General features: G+C 39.8%; 1 long non-coding RNA gene across 1 annotated transcript in view; it reads left to right on the top strand.

Annotated features, from left to right (window-relative positions):
- LOC112637784 overlaps positions 1–21,623 on the top strand; it is a 77,559-nt gene that overhangs the window by 53,124 nt on the left and 2,812 nt on the right. The window contains exons 3-4 of the long non-coding RNA XR_003122719.1: positions 4,851–4,941; positions 14,735–14,877. This is a non-coding gene — a long non-coding RNA (uncharacterized LOC112637784). The remainder of the gene's footprint in view (positions 1–4,850; positions 4,942–14,734; positions 14,878–21,623) is intronic.

Here is a 21,623-nt window from a genome sequence, read left to right as displayed (position 1 = left end):
TTTGTCGCCGTACATGGTGCGTTAGCGATTCCATTAGCGAAATTGTGACATTGGCTTTTCGTGACCGGAAATGGGACGAATTTTCCATGGATATAAATCGAGATTCAAGGAACGGGGCGGGGAGGATTCAATCGTAAAAAAGATAATGTTGCTTGTGTATTATCACAATCAGAGAAATAACATTCGGAAAAGATAGCACGGTATTTTGTCGGAATAAAAATTTCGTGAAATATCCCGTCCAATTTAAAGGTCAAAAAATTATGACATATATTTCACGCCGGCTTTAATTTATAACCGACACGCTTTTTCACATACCGGTCCTTTTATATTAATATCACGGATTTTCCGCTATCTTCAACATTATCGCGTCCCCGCGGGCCATCGCTTCTTTTTTCCCCATTGCAAATAGACATTTTCGGAAAATAAGATGATGTCGTCAGGCTTAGAGGGGAACAATAAAAAAATAAAAAAAAAAGAAAAAGTACAAGTGATTTTTTTCACCCTCGAGCTATCGCGCGATTTCTCGCTCGTGACTTGCATCGTACATCACGATATTCGCGAAACGTCAAGTTAGACACGAAACATAGTTGCGAAAAAAATTACCATACAAATCGACTATCCATCGAAACTCGTGACACGCGTATCCATCGCGCGCAAGTTTGGTCCACTTTGATCGCCCCGGAAGCGTTACTTTTCAGGGGCGGGAAAGGAGGAGAGACTGCGCGAATACGTGGCGTTTACAAGTCGTCTTCGTTCGAATGTTCAGAGCGTTCCTCGGATACATATTGCCTGCTGGCGGTAGCAGCGCAATTAACATCACTCGGGGCTCCGAGCCCTCCGTCCGACTCGTGGCGAAGGGGTTGAAGACGACGGGGAGGATCGGGAGAGAGAGTAATAGTTTTCCCAGTCAGTCGTTTCTAACCCCCACCCGCCACCCCTTTCCCTCCGTGCCCCGTTTTTGACGGTCGTCCTACTCCAGCTCGTGTACATCTATCTCTGTCTCTCTTGGCAGCGTCGATTTACGCATATTTCAGAACCGAATGCGAAAGGGTTATAATGAGCAATTCCCTCCCTCCCTCTTTCCCGACAATTGAAACAATAATAATAAATTAATTGTCCTGAGAATTAAGTTTCAATTTTTCGCCTTATTGTTGGCGAATCTCGAGAGGAAATATAGGATAATTGTTGATATAGGATAATTTAATATTTAGAATAATATGACTGATAATGTAATTATATGTATATGTCACTAATATGCATTTGTGTCGTAGTAATAATTTCGAGACATCCGAATAGCACCTTTTGTCTATATCTTTCGAATTGTATTTTCTGATAACATTTTCCTTCGAAGCATTGTCTTCTCATGATTTGCCTACTTTTACCACCATCCCTTTTGACACCCATAAACCTGCACCGTCGTCGTGTATTTGTCTCGTCGCTATTTTCTTTTTTCTCAGTCTTTCTTCTTGTCTGCTTTCCGAGTAATATCTTCTCGTTTATTCTCTCCCGAGTCCTATCTCCTTTTTTTCTCCTGTCCTTTCTGTTCTTTCGCTCTCTTTGCATCCCTCAGATCGTAACTTCTCTTTCGTTTTTCCCCCGGATCTTTCTCCCTCTCTCTCCCTCTCTCTCTCTTTTTCTCAGTCCACCCTATGTATCGTAGCTCTTCATTCACCCCTTGGTCGCTCTTCCTCTCGCCTGCACTTTCGCTTCAACCTTCCATCCGCCTGCTCTCTTTCCTCTCCATGGTAGCCATGGTAACCGCTTCCGTCCCTGTCTACATTTCCGTCTTCGTCTGTTCCCGGCCACTCCATCTTCATGTCCATCCATTCCGAAAACATTGACTTTACCATGGCGGTTGTCGCATGATCGGTGATCCAAGGACGACGAAGAATCTGCGCGATAGCGGAAGCGCTTTCGCCCGATTATTACGGTCGTGGAAAAATTTTCTAGCAAGCGATAGGAAACGCCAAATATAAAAATATCATTCATCACTAACGATACGTCTGCAGCGCAAATTTACATTTATATTACACAAGACATGAAAAAGTAATGAAGACAAAATCGAGATCGCGAAAGGCTCGAGATTGCCTCTATCTCTCTTTTTCTCCCTCTCCCTCCCTCCCTCTCTCTCTCTCTCTCTCTCTCTCTCTCTCTCTCTTTACGTGAAATATTTAGAAAAAGAAATTTTTATTTAGAATATCATATCGTGTACGCTACGTTAAAAGTTACATCACGGAATTAATTTAAATCGTATTTAAAACATCGTTCTAATTGGATTTACTTTTATTTCTCTCTCACTCTCCTCCCTCTCCGAGGAGCAAATGGAAGCGGGAGGTAGGAGGGGGAGGAAGGACTTCTATTTTAAGATGCGTTGCACAGTTGCAACGGAGCTAAAATAATAATCGTCAGGCATTTGCCTCGAAAAGAGAGAAAGACAATGCGGAGTAATTTTGTATGCGCGGAAAATGAGAGATGCTGCGCGCGACGATAACGGTAAGAGATCCTCGATAGAACTTTGATCCTTATCGCGCAACTTTGATGTAGACAATCGCGCTTTGAAATGCCTCGTTAGTCGTCTTATATCGATGTCGCGACTCGAGATACTCGTCGCGGCGGTTTGCCGGGATCTTTCCCGCGTAATACCCGAGTCTCGAGTAAACTATACATCGTAAAGTCGGCTCTGCAGCAGATATCTTAAAGCTAAATTTTCCAACAAGCTCAGCAGCTCAGCAGCATTTAACGGCTATTTATTCTGAGTATACATTCACAAACGTTCCGTACATTCTGTTGTGTGTATGACGTCATGTTCATAAAAATATGAAATTGTAATTGTCCACGAAAGATGTCCGTCTTCGGAAACTGTGCTTGTCGAGCTCGATTCACGAAAATTCGGTATTTAATTAAGATATTTAATATAGAAAATTGGAGTGTCTACTCTCTGGAAAATCTGAAATTTCCAAGGATTTCTTTTTTATCTGAAAAATGAAGGAATTGTCATGAAATTTTATTTAAACTGGGAGAATTTCTTCAAAAAAATCCTCTCTTTGATAATTTTGTCCTTATATTATAAACATTCGGCAAATCAAGTGAATTACATGTTTAAAATATATTATGAATATTGAATATGCAGCACATATTTTTTATTGATAACATTTAGTGATGAGAAAAATGAAAACTTTATGCAAATAAAAAATACTTCCAAATTTTTTCAGTATATTTATAAATCTACCACTTGAAACTTAAGAGGCTCTGCATTTTTTCCTACGAATGAAAGACATTAGAAAACTCATTAAAAAAACCTATTTTAGAAAGTTGCATAAAAAAAATCTCTAAACTATTAATTTTTTAATCTGGAATTTTGAATAAAAGAAATAGCTTGTCATGAGGGAATTTTCAGGGAACATTTTTTCCAAGATTTGAAAAGACACTAAGGATAGGCTATCGTAAATTACAAGATGCGATTGAAATTAGTTACTAAGAAAAATATACCTATCGATCGCGCGACTTTACTAAGGAATTATTTGTTCCGCGTTCAACTATTCTCAAAGGCGATGCGAGGCGATTTTTCATCGTAACCTGACTTTTCTTGGTTCCTCATTATGATTCCCTGGCGCAAACCGCCGTTCTCACTTTGTCACTGTCTAATAAAGCTTTTTGCTTTCTTGGCAGATTCACGGCGGTTCCGTGGTCTTAAGTAAACTTGACCCGGACCGTCAGTTAATGGATTCGGGAACACTCCCGGGTCCATTCGAGTATGCAAAACGACGAGCGGGGACGAGGTGGAAAGCGGGAGTAAACAGAACCATTCTGGCGATAGCGAAACCGCCGGTCGACTTTAAACGATCGGATACACTTTGGTTAATAAGATTATTTCACGCTCCTGGTCAACCGTGTATGTTCCCTTCTTCTCGCGAGAGAGGAACTCCTGGACGAAATAGCTCCCGATCGGATATTTTTGCACTTTCATGTCGTCCGCTTTCGAGAGAGGATTGTGTCCGCCTACGCATCCGAGGCTCGCACAATACACTTTCTCCTTTATTTCGCACTCTTTCGGCTTGCAACGATCGAGATACGCGTATTTCCACGTTAACGATGCAATTAAATCAGATTATTAAAGCAACAGATTATAAAATATCGATAATATCGATAATAAGCGCAAGCCGATCGAGGAAGTTACTGAAAAAAACCGAGTGAATTATCGAGATATTCCTCTCGATTATTATCGTAGATTCTTCCGACAGAGTCCCGCGCCCCCTTTCTCGAGCGGAAGCACACGAATCACGTATTAATTGGCGAATTAAAGGAAACTTTGCCGCTATAACGAAGTTGCTCGCCGACGATTGCCGGTCGTTTGTCAATTTTAATTAAGCCTCGGCTCTTACGCAAGCGATTTCGCCTTTTCCTTGTACGCGCGCGAAACCGGGTATTATGTATTATTTTCTTACTGCACCGGTGAAACGTTAACTGCAGCCCCAGCTAGTTAATTCTTTTCGCGGTGAAGCCAAGCACTTCTTTCGGCGTTGCACACACACGCCATTACTATTATTACTTCCATTACGATGCTACTTACGCCGCTGCACTTGCAATCCGCGGTATCATTAATTGTATCCTCAACGAGGATACCGCTATTGCATCGTAACGAAAAGTATGAATAAAAATGACTTTACGTTAGCTTTCGAGGGCATTTTATGTCGACGACCATCTTTTATATTTTATTGATTCTAATATTGTCTCTCAAGTATCTCCATTAGATACTTAATAAAACAGTTTAAAAAAAATAAATAAATTTAATAACGAGTGTAAAAGGAGAAAAATTTTTTTCTAATTTCCTGTTTTTTTTTTCCTTTCAGATATGTGTCGTGAAAATTAAAGAAGATCCGCAGAATCCAAAGAAATATGAAATTAGTCGATCGAGATGGAAATTGCAGTTCATACACGCAGGTATGTAAATAAAAACTTGTAAGAATTTTATCACACATAAGGAAATTAAATCTTTCTCATCAGTTGTAAAACCCGATGCGCGATGATTCGAGTCACGTGCTTGATATTACCATATGCCCACGTAAACCTAAATTTCGGATCGACTCGGGGGGAGGGGGGGGAGGGTCTAGCATTCGCACGATGCTCTTGACGATGTCTCGTGGCTGATTTATATACCCGGACCGGACGCGCTCGATCCTCAATCGAGCCTCGCGGCGCTAATATCCGGGCAGTCGGTGCATTAATTGAATTAATTCCCGAAAGTAGCCGGCGCGACCTGATCGTTTCGATCGACGACGACGGTCGCATATATCTCTATCGACGATAACGCGTCGCTCGAGCAGGAGGCAGAGGCGGAAGGAGGGAGAGGAAGGGGATGGGGTCATCGTCGACGCGATGAACAAAGATAGGGTCAATCCGACGTGGGAGTAGGAACGTCTGGTCGCGCAGTGGCGCATTTACATTTGTAATCGCATCGTCCGTGTCGTATCGTTTAATCCGCTCGCGCGACTTGCGAGAGCCTGATCGAGCTGAGTGCCAATGGCACTGTATCGTCGAATGAGGCAGATGCGAATGAGACGCGAAGCGGCGTTCTTGTATGAGGATCTATTTTTATGAACCCTAAAGAGCGCAGCGAGAGACGCAGAGCGACTCGTTTTATTTAGAATTTTCTTTTCTTCAAACACGCAAACGTTAATGTTCGCTTTTATATTTATAGATTTTACTGACATTAATTTATCGACGCTAATTTAGATTATTCTTCTTTATTTATATCCTATATTATTTTACGTTTTTATTATATTTATTGTGTTATTATTATTTTTATTTATTTTATTATTCTTTTATTATTTTTTTATTATTTTATATTTTATTATATTTATTATATTAATTAAATGCTAAGAATAATATTTCTATAATAATTTAATTTGCAATTTTAATCGAAGTGAGAAATATTTTAATATATCCAGTTTTAATAATAATAATTTAAGATTAAATTTTTATTTCATTTCATTCAGATATTTTTAAAGATATTTTAAGACGAAATGTTTGTATTATTTTACATGTACTCTCCAACATTATATGCATGTCGCACGCTTACGTCATAGTGCATACATATATATAGGATTAGCGATACGAAGAAACATTGCGTCATTGTGATAGAGCTTTGCTCGTTATATTTTTCTTAAGAGCGTAAGAAAATAAATAAACAAGATGAATCCGGCGAATGCGGTGAAACGAATAAAAAAAATAGTACTTTAAAGCGAGCCAATTAAAATTACATCTCTCGTGCGATATCAAGTTTTACCACCGTGCACAAGTAGAACAGATATAAATATTTATTTGATGTAATTAAATTTCGCTGCACAGAGAGAGTTGCATACGGATTAAACAGTGTGTCGCTGTTGTGCATCTCGCGCGTAATATATTATAATTTCGTAAAAAAGAATTCAACGTTATTACCAATTAACTGACAGCTATTATTCATATTTAATCTCGTGTTATCGGACGCCGCCTCTTGTTTACGTTTTCTTCATTCGCAAAATATTGTTACGACATGCAACGCTTTGCTCGGTGAACGGAAAGTCGATGGCTCTTATAACAAAAAGTACGACACCGAACGAACCGACGTAATTGAGATTTCAACAATTGGACCTTTTAACGCATTTTATAATTCGTTAGTAACAATCCGCGCGCACAAAGAAGGCCGAGGGATTTGCTCTTCTCTCGCATGATAAACGCCCATTTTCCATTTTGAAACTTTTGAAACAACGTACAACCGCACAAAGTTGAAGCATGCGAACAGAAAATATTTCACATAAAACGTTGAGCTAACGAAACATCGTGCAAATAAATGTGACACAATAAATGTAAGAATATTTTTATATCTTTCTCATAATTTTTTTTTCCGTTTTACAATATTAGTAATACATATAGATTATTAACACTTTAAGATATGTATAAAAATATTGTTGTGCGTGTATTTTGGAGAAATATAAAAATTTTCTTAAAATAATAAATTATAAAATAATAATATTATATTAAATATTGTACAAAGCTTTCAATTTCTAGCAGCATCATTTTAGAAAATTCATGTAAACGTACTTTTTTTTTTAATGTGCACAGATTCGCACGATATATATTCGACTTGATTTATTCGTTCCCGGCTGCTTTACAGAGATAATTGGCCATGAAAAGTTTACGATTACGACTTTATACTTCCTTCTCCGCAGACTTCTTTTCATAACTGACGATTATTAAAAAATATCTAGCTGAAGGATTAAGAAGATAAATATTAAGAATGCGCGGGAAGGCTCGTCGTTTCCCATACACTTATAAAAACACTTCCGGCCGAATTATAATTTCAAATAGATCTTTCAAGACGAAGAGAAGATCTAGAGCGCGTTTCGCTTCTTTTTCAAAGAAGAAATCGCTATTCCACATCAAGGATTTTTTTTTCTCGTATGTCCACAGGAAAAAGAAGATCGCGACATAATATCACATTCGAATACAATAGACGGCTTATTAGCATTTCGTACGTTCACCAGACCCCAATCACCTTTGACCCTTTCGACCAAACGGTTTCAACCGCGAGGCCTCAACAAAGTGTCGCCTCTCGTGTTGAAACTTTCAGCTTTCGCACCTGGTTTGAATCGCTCCTTCTTTTCTTCTCCGACGAGAAACTAAGTTAACGAACACCTTGAGAAAGTTTAACTTAACCAGACGTTTGTACATGAACTGTTCTAACGCATACATTTCTTTTCTCGAGCCAATTTGCTCAGCGAAAATGTCCAAAGATATCGTTGCATCGCGCAACAACTTTCTATAATTCTTCCAAATTATATATTTTATTATATATATATATATATAAGATTAAATCTTAAATGGAAAATTCCTTTAAAAGAGTTTACTTAAAATTAATTTAAAAAAGTCGAATATCTCAGAAGCGGAGGTTTACGAGATTGAAATACCTCGGCTGTTATATCTAGAAAACCTCTTGATGCTTGCATCCTTGTGCTCAATCTTCCTTTCAATTACCTTTTATAATCAACGTTGTATGTATGTGTGTGTACGGGATTTCAATCAAAACATAAATTAACCGAATAACCGGAAAAGCAACAAAAACAGGCGCAGGTAAGATTTATTCCATATGGGGCCGCGTAAAAGCGACTCTGGCAAAAAAGTATCCGGCTCGAAGGTAACTAGAAAAAAGAGAGAGAGAGCCTAGCCTTGTCGGAGCTCTTTCACGCTCGCCGAGAATACATGGAAAAGAAACTAGCTCGAAGCTGGCGCATGTATGCGCCATGAGCGAGAAAAGAGGGAATCCTTCTGGCCTTCCTTTCTTTCCTCGGGCAAGAGAGAACGGAACGAGCGAGAACGCATCCTGTGAAGGAGCGTAGGTACGCACCTAAGTGAATCCGGGAGGAGAAAGCCCGCGACATCCTCTTCCTTTTTTTTTCCTCCCATCCGCGACGCAAGAGCGGCTAGAAAAAGCGTCCTGAAACCGGTCCAGGTAAAGGAATGTACGTACGCGCGCTTTCGTAAATCGGCAAATGGTGAACACCTGGTCGCCATCTCCGCACACCACGCCGAGATTTAATGGAATTGAAGATTACCGCGGCAAAAGAGTTCTTGCCATTGTTGCGAGCGACGTCGTTAGCCGTTTTCGGCGTATTTACCACCTTTATGAGTTTTTCGCTCATTCCATCTCGCGATACGATCGTTATCCTCTCCCCCTAGTTTTAATACTCGCCACTGTTTTTAAATTTCCCCGAGCAAAATATCGCCGGTCATTGAGAATTTAATAAGAGTTCAATTAGGGATTAATTGTGACACCGCAATATCACTTTTCGACGATGAGATCCTTGATCGTTATAAAATTATTAATGGCCGTAAAATTACTCGCTCAATCAGTAACGTAATTAAAAATTACAGTTATGTATCATTTCAAAATATCGCTGATGAAAATGTCGCGTCAAACAACATTTTACATGAGATATTAATTCTTTCGTTTGCATCAGGTTATGCCATGTATACGTAAAAACTTTATGAAATAAAATTCTAATAAAATAAAATGTAATAAAATATAAAACTTTAATACGAATCGCGCTAGAGAGATTTAGCTATCGGATTAATCAAGCTATCTATGGCGGCGATCGAAATAACCAACGCGATATTCCTTGCAAATGGTCAGGTTTCCTGATGACTTGTCTCCTGTAAGATTCGTTGGAATCAATAGAACGACAAAGGACCATCAAAGGAGCCGGCTCTAGGACTCTTCCGGATTCCTCTTACTATCTATCCAATGATGGCTCCCAGAGATCGTCGTCGTCGTTTTCGGTTGCCTTTTCTCTCCCACCGAAATTAATGCTTCTCCCTTCATCTACCTATCTGTCTGCGTTGACGACAACGTGCGCCACGTCAAAACCACTTACCCCTCCCCGATACCGAGGACTCCGGTAATTAAGATAATTCAGGATGAAAAAAAGCGACGCTCCCGCGACTCAAGGAGCGGCGCGAATTGCGAGAAATCGCGGCGAAGCGGAAATAAAATGCGAATGCGAGAGTAGAAGCTCTGATGAAAGGATCCTCCAAAATTCATTCATGGATTCTGAGAGTCATGCATTTGAGGGTATTACACTTTTCGCCTTCTTCATCATTAAAGTGGGAAAAAAATATACATATGATATTTATTAACATTTTGAAGTTAATTCGATTAATGTAATAAAGCGATAATGATGTAACAGACAAAATACATTTAATTGAAATAGAAAAAAATATGACGCAAATATCCATGAAAAATAGACGATATTCAGTGTAGTTGAACTTGAGTCTTATCTGATAGCTATTTTTAACCACGCGATAAATAACACCTCGTTCATCTCGATAAGTATGAATTAGATCGAGATAAAGGCGGGTCCCGTTACCGTAAATAGCGGACACGCTCGATAATAATTTGCTTAGTGAATTTCGTCGATGAAATTCGATACACTCTGTATATCGAAGGCGAAATTTTTCCAACAAATTTCGTCGATAAGATCTTCGGAGATCTTACAAAGAAACGGCGAGTCATTGATATTAATTTAACAAATAATTGAGACTTGAATGATTGATATCGATATAAAAATGAAATACACGGTAGTCGAAAGCGTAAAATTGCGATCTTGAAATTGAACCGGGTAAAAGAAACATCGAGGAGGAATGGAAGAGAGCATTAAAGTGAAGGGCTGGGCTCACAAATGCGATGTCCCGATAACGAGACAATAATGTGCGGTGGCCCGTGCCAATAATTTCAATTTACCGGGTTGCGGAGGTTTAACTAAGAGTCCTTGAGAAGGATGTTATATCCTCATCGACGATGCATTCGCACCTGTACGGATCATGCAACGTGTGTGTACAGCGTTAAGATACGAGTATCAATTTAACGCCAGGGTAATTATTCGCGTCTCGCAACTAAATTGCGTTTATGAATGAAATTTATAAATGAAAGCCCAGCTTCCATTTTTTAGAAAATATTACGAATAATACGTCATATTTTGAAAAAGACAGTAATAAAATATCTCGTCCAAGCTCTCTTTAATTTTAATTAACGAGCTGTAATAAATTTCCGTTATACATTTACCAAATATTTTTATAAACGCACTTGTCTTACTAATATTTTCAATATTTAGTTTTGATTATTGTGACTAGTTAATCTTGTTAAAAATTTTTAATTGGAGCTTATTACGAATTAAGACGTATACTAGGGAGATTAAATCGATGAATAAAAAATACACTTCTCCAACTTCTTTTTACGGCGTCCTAATTTCTATCGTCTCTATCGTTTTGTTTCTTTTTTTCCCTCGTCGCAATGACTTGCCGTCTCGTTCTTAGGCCCAGGAGAGGCTCATTAAGGAATTCCACGTCGACTTGGGAAATCGCTATTATTCTCCGCGAGTTCTTGCGGCAATCAGCGCGTGGCGACATCGTCGCGGGTATCGCGGGACCAAATCTGCGCGTTATTTACCGCAAAATTCGAATCCTCGTCGGGACCACCGGGATATTGGCTGCGGTTAGGAAGATCGAAGATTGTATTTGTCCTCGCAACAGCGAATTTTTGCCCATTTTTGCCCATTTTTACCCTCCTCATTAGCACGAAATAGATATAAAGCAGTCAATTTATCGTTTTTCTTTTTTTTATGTTTAGTATAAATTATCGCCCGTGTGTGAATCCTCGATTGAATCATCCGCCATATCTGTGCCCGATACCGTTCATTCGGACGTGATTAATCCTATTTGCATTTAATTAACGTCACAAACGAATCGGTGATCTAATTCTGATGTACTTTCGCTTTCAACAGATTCGATGAAAATTCTATTTATAATATCAATAATCGATACGCTATTCGCCATTCGGGATTCGTGGACGTTAGCTACTTTCCGGGATTACTTTAAGGCTGAAAATAGGCTTGAAACATTTCATACTTCTGTCTTTTAACGAACGTGTTATAAGAGCGACCTTTGTTGTCATTTTTTTTGTCAGGGTCGAAGTTTACATTAGCATTGCATACGGAAGATTGAATGAGATATACACCAGTTTACAAACATCGACCAAAGTCGAACAATAGACACGTTTACCTAGACCGTATTCTCAAGTTCGAGAGAGTCAAGCGCTCAGTTTCGCTCGGAGCGTCAGAGAGATGACATCGCGTGTTAAGAGTAGAGTTTTTTCGGATAATGGGGATTAAAGTTTAGTCTGGATATAAAATCTGCACGCGTTCGTTTCTTGCAAATCTCGTGAGAGATCTTGCTTAATATCAGGTATGATTGTATTCTTTCTTAAACGAATCATACACTGAGAAAAAAATCTGATTGCGTTAATTAGAAATCTGGTAGATTCAATCAGTATGTCTGTTGGAATCAGAATTCCTTTAGGAATTACCAAATAAGTATGATTAATTCCTTCCTGTTAAATTTATCAAATTTTTTTATAATATTATAATATTTAAAATTACTTAAATTTACTTAAAAAATGGCATCATTATGTCTACGTTTAGGTAATATAACAAAAAATAGACTAGATCCAACTAGAAAATATTAATCAGATCCTTGTAGTAAAATTAATTAAACGTCCTACTTATAAAAAATCGAGTCTTATTGTGATAATTAGAAATTCTGCTCTTCTGGTTTAACTTTCTATTAGATACGCGTCTTGTTGATACAATCAAACCACTTTTCTCAGTGTATTGATCATACATCGATATTGAAATAATTAAGTATTGTACGATATAGTTGTCTAATTATATAAAGATTGTAGAAAAAACAACTAAATACATATTTTCGTTGATATTGAATCGAGATAACGTAATTTCCATAAATATCCGTTAACGAAAGAAAGAACTTGTCAAACAAGAACATAGATAGGATCCCCTAAGTGCAGCTCCAGGAATTCTTACAAAGAGCATAGATAGTGCCTATCGCATATAAGCATAACATATAAAATGTTTCCTCCTTAAAAGGCGTGAATAAGAGAAGATAGCTGTTAGAATTTTTTATTTTTATCTAATTCTTGATGCAAGAGTAAAAGAAATCTTTCCATTGTTTGTATTTTCAACATTGGAACTCGCCAAAATTGAAAATTAAAAAAATGGAAAATATTTTTCTGTATGAAATTTATGCGGCTTTCACGAGATTCATTGAAATTCACTGAAGCTTTTCTGGAAAGTTCAGACTTTATCGTGGAAACGAGAGAAAACTGCACACATGCGGATTGAGCTAATGCACCGCATGTGGATCTGCCTCTTTAACCTTGACCCTCGTAACAATAGCAAGCTCCCTTTATCGAAGGTGAATCATCCTCTTTCTGTTTCCCGTTGTTCGCCATAAACGTGCTTTGTCCTCTGATTTGAGTGTCATAAGTATACATGCTCGATCTTTTATTACATTTATATTCGTCAGGATTTCGTGCGGTATCAATCACGAATACTACACTGTATATTCTTCGTCATAAGATAAGCAAGTCGGCAATAATCCAATGTGTTACACAGAGACTACTTAACCATATTAAATATATAATTTGCTATAAATATACAAAATTAATTAATTATATAATTTATATAATTATTAATTAATTATATATAATTAATAATAATAAATTTGAGAAAAAAATTAATATTTATTTCAACATTTTGAAATTATCCACACACGCTTATATAAATATACAGAGTGTTTCTTAATACGTGCGAAAAATCCCCCTTAATTTTCGACAAGGAATCGTCTCCTAAAATTTCTCGCTTACTAAGAAACACCCTGACATATAAACAAATAAATATACGCGATAAATTGGCATGTGAGGGAAGTTCGCGAATTGCAAAATCCGAGGAAAATCCGCTTTTATTTTATTATAGACAGGAAACAAACACAAAGTGTGAGAGCTTCGCGAGAGACTTTTCCGTTCCTCTCGCTGTAAATAAAGGAAAGAGAGTACTTGATACGCGTGTAGCATCAACCAGCGTGTCGGCATATGGGATTCTCGCGTTAACCTTGACCCTCGTATATATCGCGGCGATGGTACCCACCACGCCCCAGTCGGTGAACCATCCCATTACTTCCCCGTAAACGCTTTTATCTCGGCTTGTGCGAGCGGACGCGAGTACTCTACACACCGCTCATTCCTCTTTTTCTTGCCTCTCTGTCTCTCTCCCCCCCTCTCTTTCTCTTCTACGATTATATAGAACTCGCGGGTATCTCGCTGCTGGCTCGTATCGATCTCTTCGCCCGCTCAACATCCGCCGCCCGGTGCTCTCTTTCTTCATCCACCGAGATCACTCGTGCATCGAATATTCAATACGACATCGGATAATACGAGGTAATAAATTGAAGACTTGACGCGACAGAGAGAGTCTGCCGGTGCCATATTCTGACGTTATCATTTTTCGAGGAGAACCTTAGGAGTCGCGAGAGATAATTTTCTGTTTTCTCTCCAACTTTTTCCGCCGATACATTTCTTACTTCCACGATATCTAGGACATAAAAGAGAGAGAATATTCCGACATATTTATATTTTTTTTATTTATACACATTTTTGAGAGCTTGAAAATTCTGTACCATCCAAGGATGCTCCAAAGATGGCATTCTAATTTCTTGATAATCGTTTTAGCGTATTCGTATTCGTGCAGAAATGCGGACAGAAACAGCTGCCATAGACGACGAAGGCCACCGGTATAAAGTATAATTAGTTTTACTCCTTATGGACGCAGAATAATAGTTCGACGTGGGTCCAATGTCTATGCGGCTGTTTAAACCAAAGAAGTCGCTTTGAAGAAAAAAAACGCCTTTGTGTATGTGACTTGCCGACTTTCCTTCGCCGGTAGTTGATCCTTCTCGAAGGCTGAGCCAGCCTTGGAGACCAACTGCGACATACCTGACCTATAACGAAACTTTGTTCCGGTAAATTCTCCTAGCCTGACTCGCCTCGAAGCAGTTACGCTCGGAAACGTGATTAACGCTTTGCTACAACGCCGAGGAGAGACGCTCCCTTGTTTGTTGAAGCCTAAATTCGTAGGAAATTCGAGTACAATCGAAGAGCTAAATGGATGAGGAAGGCGTATTGTGACAAAAATAATGTTCAACAAATTTCATAATTTTTTTTAGCGCATTCCGATCATTTTTCAGCATTTTTCTCGGTGCAATATTTTTTTTCCGTGAAAAAGAGAACGCGATTGATTCCTCCGTCGCTTTAAGAAAATAGATAAAACAATGTAACTTTCTGATGCAGGACGTGAAGCCCGGAAGAAATCCTGGACTTTTCTTGAAATGTTCGAGCAACTCTGTATCGTGAGAGGAGAAGAAAAGGGAGACGAGGGGGGCAAGAGGAGGGAAAGAGCGGAGAAAAGCGCTGCTACAGGCGTCAGGATGAAGGTACACGTATTCTTTTTAAGGCGGAACACTTTACTGCCGCTCGTTCCAGCGGCGGTAATGGAGGGAGCCCGGCCACCCTCGAGGAATTAATTCGGGGCTAAAGCCGAGGCGAGACCATCCCCGCCGATATCGAGTCGCTCGCCCGGAAGTGTTAGTGTCTACTTACCACTTCTTCAGTTAGCTTTTTAGTTGACCGCATTAGCGCAGTCTCCCGTTTCGCGGAGACGCCCGGGCGATTTCTAATTTAGCCACTAATTTAAGCATCGGGGTGGTAGTCGACTTCCGGAGAGAGAATCAGATAGTGAAATTTTCATCTCGACGCGAGGGCAAATTTCACTATCTCCTCCTTCAATTTTTTTTATTTCGTGCACGACATTAATTTTTTTTACACCTGCGCATCGCGTAGTAATAATGGCAATTTATTAATTGTAATTTATATGATTATTTTGCACCGCTATTAATAATTATATTAAATAATTACATTAATAATTATATTTAAAAAAAATTTCTTCGGTCACATCTGGATCATTTTGATATCGATATTTTAACAAGAGAATCCCGGGGAAATTAATCGATAAAGAAAGTTATATCCTTATATTTAAAATTTATTTTTTAACTTTTGATATACATGATTATTTTTTATACACGAATATCAAGGAATTTTATTTGTGGATTTTTTCAAGAGACAGCTTGAGAGACAGCTGCACGAGAGTGCGATTCATATGCGATCAAGAACAAAGCGACGAGATTGAAAAGATGCGTGACCTTTAAGGATTAACAATGGTACCTTCTAAAATATGAAAAAAAATATATAAAAAACGCGATATTTATTTAGGTATTCAACACATGTACAGTCATAGCGCGTTGATTGAAACACTCGGGCATCCGTCATATCGCTTAGAAAGTCGCCTTTTGACTGGCTCAACGGAACAGCTCGTAACTCAAGCTCGTCATTTGGCTCGCTTGAATTTCACTCGCCGCAAACTGCCTGCCTGCGGGGTGCCCGCCGAGCAAGAGCCGGTGGTTGCATACTCGCGTCAGTCTGCTTCCTCGCCCTGTGTTTAAACCTGAAAGTCCCAGAACCTCCTTTCTTCGTATTTACCGTGGTCCTGGAAGATTCTTGGCGTGGTTATGCCGTCTCTCTCCCCGGCTACTTCGTCCAAGCCTCTCCTATTCATCCCCCGAGACACGCAACGGTACCGACGTCGGTGCGAGTGAGACGACCGACGGCTAGAATAGCGCGGCCAGACGGTGATGAGGAGAAGCGGGAACGAGAAGCGAGAGAGAAAGAGAGAGAGAGAGAGAGTGAAGGAGGGAGAGCGGCGGCGCGCGGAGATGGCGCCCCCTCCACCGCCGTCGCGGAAACGGCCGAGGTTCGACGAAGCGGATCTCGGTGACCGAGCCTCAGTCGCGCGCGAGACGTGCAGCGTGTAGGGTCGCGCTCCCTCAGCTCCGCTCCGCTGCTCTCCGTTCCTTGTGTCGCGCGTGGAAAATCTCGAGATGCGACGCAGTCGGCCGTCGTTAATCGTGCGCGTGCGTTATATCAGTGACGTTGGTGTGGTTCTCTCGATAATACCAGGAGTCCGTGCCGTTAACATCGTCGCGACGTGCGATCCTCTCGTCGTGGGAAAGAGCGACGAGATTGTCTCGTTGACGCGTGGTACTCTGTTATATCGAGAGCATCGGAGATTTCCAGCGAGTTATCTACGCCGAATTTTTCGATCCATTGATTGTCACGATGCACAAGTGCGGGGAAGAGATTCCAAAGATTTCGCGAGTGCCCAGAAGTTTCGTGCCTTCGAAAAGCTAGGAGTGCCCGATATCGTACTTCCTGCGAGCAACTAACTAGTCTAATCCCGGAAATTATCTCTGCGTCTTATCTCTGCGATTACCCGTTTATCGTGGCATCTCTTTTCCCGGATAAATAATAGCGGTCGCGTAAAGAGGGAGACAGACAGAGAGAGAGAGAGAGAGACTCGGACCGATATTGAAAAATGAGTTGCGACTATTTGCGGGTAACCTTGAGCTCGCGATTAGAGGAGATCGAGTATAGTTGTGCGGCGACAACTCTTTGTTACGCGACGCGTGCGGCATGTGATATGAGCCTCGTGATACGAGAATACGCGCGAGTATCAATATTCTCGGTGGATCTTGTTTTGCGCGAGAGCTCGTGTTTCTTTCTCTGCTCTCTTTTGTGTTTTACCTCGATCGATTTTACCGTAAGAAAATCAGTTATCGCGAATCCATTCCGTTACACGTTTGTCGCACGTCTGCACGTTAGAAATTCTTGGAAAATCCACATCCGCGAGACGGATTTTTACAAGATTCATACTAACGCATTTAAATAAATATTTAAGTAATTTTAATAAATCCATCGATAAACGGGGCGAAAATATCTGTTACACTATTCTCTAAAAATCGAACGAACGCATTCTTAGCCACGAAGGTTAAACGCTTTTCAAGAGCTCTCGACCTAATGACTTCATTACCCCGAGTAAACGCGCGCGTGGCGGAGATATAAGGACGGAGAGATGGTAAGAAAAAAAAGATTGGACACTTGAGAGATACGTTTCGCGTAGATTGCGAGAAGCCGGCAAAGCGTTTCATTACTCGCGGGTCATCGCACGCGCGCACGTCATCGGGGCCGTTTACGACACGCGTTTACGATGATTCGACGAACGAGAACCTCTCCGCCCCCGGAATCGTTGCACGGCTACAATTTCCGCGAGCGATCCTCTCCTGTCCGTCCGTAGTCTGTATCCTCTCCCCCTTCGTCCCCTTCTCTCTCCATCCGCCGCGCTGTCTCCCTCGAACGCCGGCTGGACCTCTTCGGTGCGTGCAGTTTCCGCGTTTTGTATCGCGCAGTCCCGACGCCGCTCTCTCGTGTGCGTGCGTACGTGTATGTATTTTCGGCGGCGAACAGATCGATCGACGCGAACCGGCCCCCCCTTCCTCTAACCCCCCTCATCGTCCGGTGTTTCTCGGTGTTTGTCGTTCAGTCGCGCGCGCCCATGTGACTAACTGGCGACGCCGATCCGACGTCAGCATCGCTGATCATTTCTCGGCCATCGAGCCCGTCTGATTCGGATCTCGCGCTCGTTTCGATTCCGCTCTTTGCGTCCCTCTCCCGCGATACTGCGGGTCTTTTTGGCTCGGGTGCGAAAAGCGGACGAAAATCGAGTAAATCCGCGCGAGCACGTGGAACGACGCGCTAAATTCGCGTCTCGGAAGAGCGCGTACTCTCTTTTCCGTTGACGTTTCTAATTTATACGCGAGGCCTTTAATTTAACGTCCGATCGATGTATCTTTCAAAGCCGATTTCGGCGAAGGGCGAGGATAAAAATGCCGCGATAAAAATATCAGCGAGGATGCATCGTCACGGATCGAATGTAAAGATGAAAGAAAGCGAGCGTGTCTCTCTCTCTCCTTTTCTTTTTCCCTCTCAAGGCTAACGGACCACACGTATCTCTCTTAGAAACATAGAGAATTCGTACGCTCGGTTTATCTACGTCATATTGCCTCGTGAAAGTGTTTATTGCGCTGGTACGTCTTTCGCAGACTATAAACACAGGCCCAAGGCTCTTCGTTCTCCTTTCCGATCGCCTCTTCCGCCAAGCGTATCTATTTCGATCCGCGAGTCCCTATCTATCATGCTGTCTTGCCTTTGAAGCGATCACAATGTTTCCGTTAATCTCCTCATTTTTCTACGACGCGGGTCAGAGATAAAGGCGTAAGGTAGCAAAAATCGTATAAAAAAAACCGTGTAATATCGATTTAATTATTTCTGTCTTGCACGGTCAGGAGATTGAATTAAATACGAATCGTCGCTCCTCGTATATATCCTCCGCGATCTCCTCCCTTTTCGTCCTCTTATAAACTATCGTGAATCTACGATGTCGGAATTTTTGCCGTCTAAGAAAGTCAGGGAGAAGGGGTGGCGAGGGGAACGGGGGAGGGAGAGGAGGTAGGAAGAACCGCTTGGGGAATTTTGATGTTCCATACGTATAAGGCCGATGTATTAGTTATTACGTAACTTTTCTCATCCTTATACAGGATGTTTCATAAGTGGTGGGCAAAATTTCAGGAATGGATTCCTCATGCTTAGAGAAGAAAAAAAAGTTAATCAACATAGATCCGGAAATGATTAGTTTTTGAGAGTTAAGATTTTTCAGGCCGCCGAACTTGAAAAATATTGTTGATGCCTGTTGTAAAACGACTTCTAAGACGAGAAATGAGACAAAATTTTGTATTACAAAAAACTTAATAACTCAGAAACTAATCATTTCCGGATCTATGTTGATTAACTTTTTTTTCTTCTCTAAGCATGAGGAATTCATTCCTGAAATTTTGCCCACCATTTATGAAACACCCTGTATAGCGTGAGAAGAATACGTTTCTTCGGGTTTGGAAAACGAATCTCGTCGAGTATACCCTAGTCCGTGTACGTACATACGAGAGAAATTACATGTAGCAGCAGAAGGAAGGGGAGGGGGAGCGTGAGGCCTGTTTTTTTATTGATAGTGCGACGATCAAACATGGACGTGCGCGAGCGATGTGATGGGAAGGGTGATACAGGAGGCGGTGGAAAGGGGGAAGCCCGTCGAGAATTTCCGAATGCAGTAGCATACCGACGGGAAATCCGCCGTATTTATAACGGCCGCACGTGCCCCTCTCTCTCCGTCTCTCTCTCACTCTCTCTCTCTCTCTCTCTCGGTCTCTCCTTCGAGTGGCGGCGATGAATAACTGATGCCATATCCAATCAGTAAATGGAATCCGCGCGGCCGTGGCCGGAGAGAGCCTCGCTAACAAGAATTTAAGACGCGAATTTCGGAGCAAATCTCACCCCACGTACTTCCATATACGTGTGCACGGATAACGCGAAATCGTACTCGAGATATCAAGATATCTCGATACGTCGTTGATCTTCCGTTCGATCGCAGATTAATTTATCCGACCCGAGGCACGTCGCATTATTCTTGATCGAAACGAAATGACACACAGTCTGTCTCCGTGAAAATTCATTCGCTAGTTTTGTCGGGACTATTTCCGTCTGTCCGTGTTTTACGGCGAGGATACACTTGCGAAACTTGCCCGGTATTCGCGTGTACTTGGCTATGTACAGTTAATTCGTTAGTCGACGAATTAGATCTTTAATATTTCACGCAAGTTCTGGCGCGTACATTTAATATGAATACATTCAAGCGAGTTTACCAACACAAGAACGGGCATCTCTTCATAGTCGAGATTAATGTGTAACGTGCGAGTAATATTAAAGGTATACTGAAATTTTAATAACTCACCATGAAATTTTTCCGCATTTTTAGAAAATATCAACCTTCCTCGATCTTAAACTTTTTTTTTAAAATCGACATTTCTTAACAAATTCCTTGTAATGTATATCACTTGGTATAATTAAAATTAATGATTACAAGGTAGTTGTTCCTTGAAGAAACATGGAAAACCTGGGATTCTTTTGTATCTGGAAAAATCAGAAAATTCTCTCATGGAATTTTTTATTGAGACTCTGGGAATTTCTTTTAAAAAATTCTCTGATAATTTTGCCCTAATATCGTAAACAATTGGCAAGTCAAATGAATTATATATTTCTAAAATATATTAAATATATATTTATATTTTATATATTCATTATCTTAACAAAATATCGAATATGAAGTATATGTTCGTTATTATAATTTTTAATGAATAATGAAAATTTTATACAAATAAAAAATGTTCATTTTACGAAATTTATTCAATATTTTTAGTACATTTATAAATCCAACACTTGAAATGTAAAAGGTTCTAAATTTTACCTTCGTATGAATGAAAAATGTTAGAAAACATATAATGAAATTTATTTTAGAAAGTTCACTAAATAACCTTTAAAATATTCTTTTTATCTGGAATTTTGAAAAAAATACCTGGAAATTCAAAGAACAAGTTTTGAATAGACAATATCCTGTGGATCATTCATAAAATGTTTTGCTAATGCAGGTAGATTTCTAAAGGTTAAAATAAAAATATATTTTAATTTTTTATATATAACATTGTTTGCTATATAACATTGTTTGTGTAGAATTTATAACAGCAAATTCTAGAAATATTTTTCAACAAATTTAAGTTTCATTACAAATATTTATCACTGCATTGGATAAATGAGTTTCAATACTTTAGCTAGAAATTCTTTGTGAGAAATGTATTTATTATTTATACCACCGTCAAACTTCATAACAAATACGATTAATCTTAACAGATAAATATCACAGAAAGATATTTTAAATTTCACAAACAGTTCAAACATAAATTCTATCTCTGTCATTTAGATCAATTAAGTGTAAAACATAAATACACAATATTTATTGATCATTTATCTACCTCAATTAATTTTTCATACCCAAAAAATTGTTGCAAGACCACTTTTTCGAGCGATTATGATTTAAGTGAGAATCGATATTTTCATAATTCGTAATTTATTTTCGTAATTCTCTCTGTTGAGATATAATTTCCAGATATTCTCGCTATTATATAATTTTTATTTTCAGCACTAATATATGTATATAATACTTAACTAATACATGTACATTGGTCTTAAAAAGCGAAAATTACGTAAAATCCGTACTCAAGTTTTTCGACGCTTCATTATCGTATGTTTGCGACGATCGGGAACGAGAGAGGTTCTTTCGGTCCAAGGTTGGGAGATCATGCGTGTTGTATAATAGCCATCGCGGTTCAACGAGATCTCGAAA

The sequence above is a fragment of the Camponotus floridanus genome, unplaced genomic scaffold, assembly GCF_003227725.1.
Source record: "Camponotus floridanus strain SB8 unplaced genomic scaffold, Cflo_v7.5 scaffold20, whole genome shotgun sequence".
Classification (NCBI taxonomy): Eukaryota; Metazoa; Arthropoda; class Insecta; order Hymenoptera; family Formicidae; genus Camponotus; species Camponotus floridanus.
Note: the sequence above shows the minus strand (reverse complement) of the source record. Positions and strands in the feature narration are given on the sequence as shown.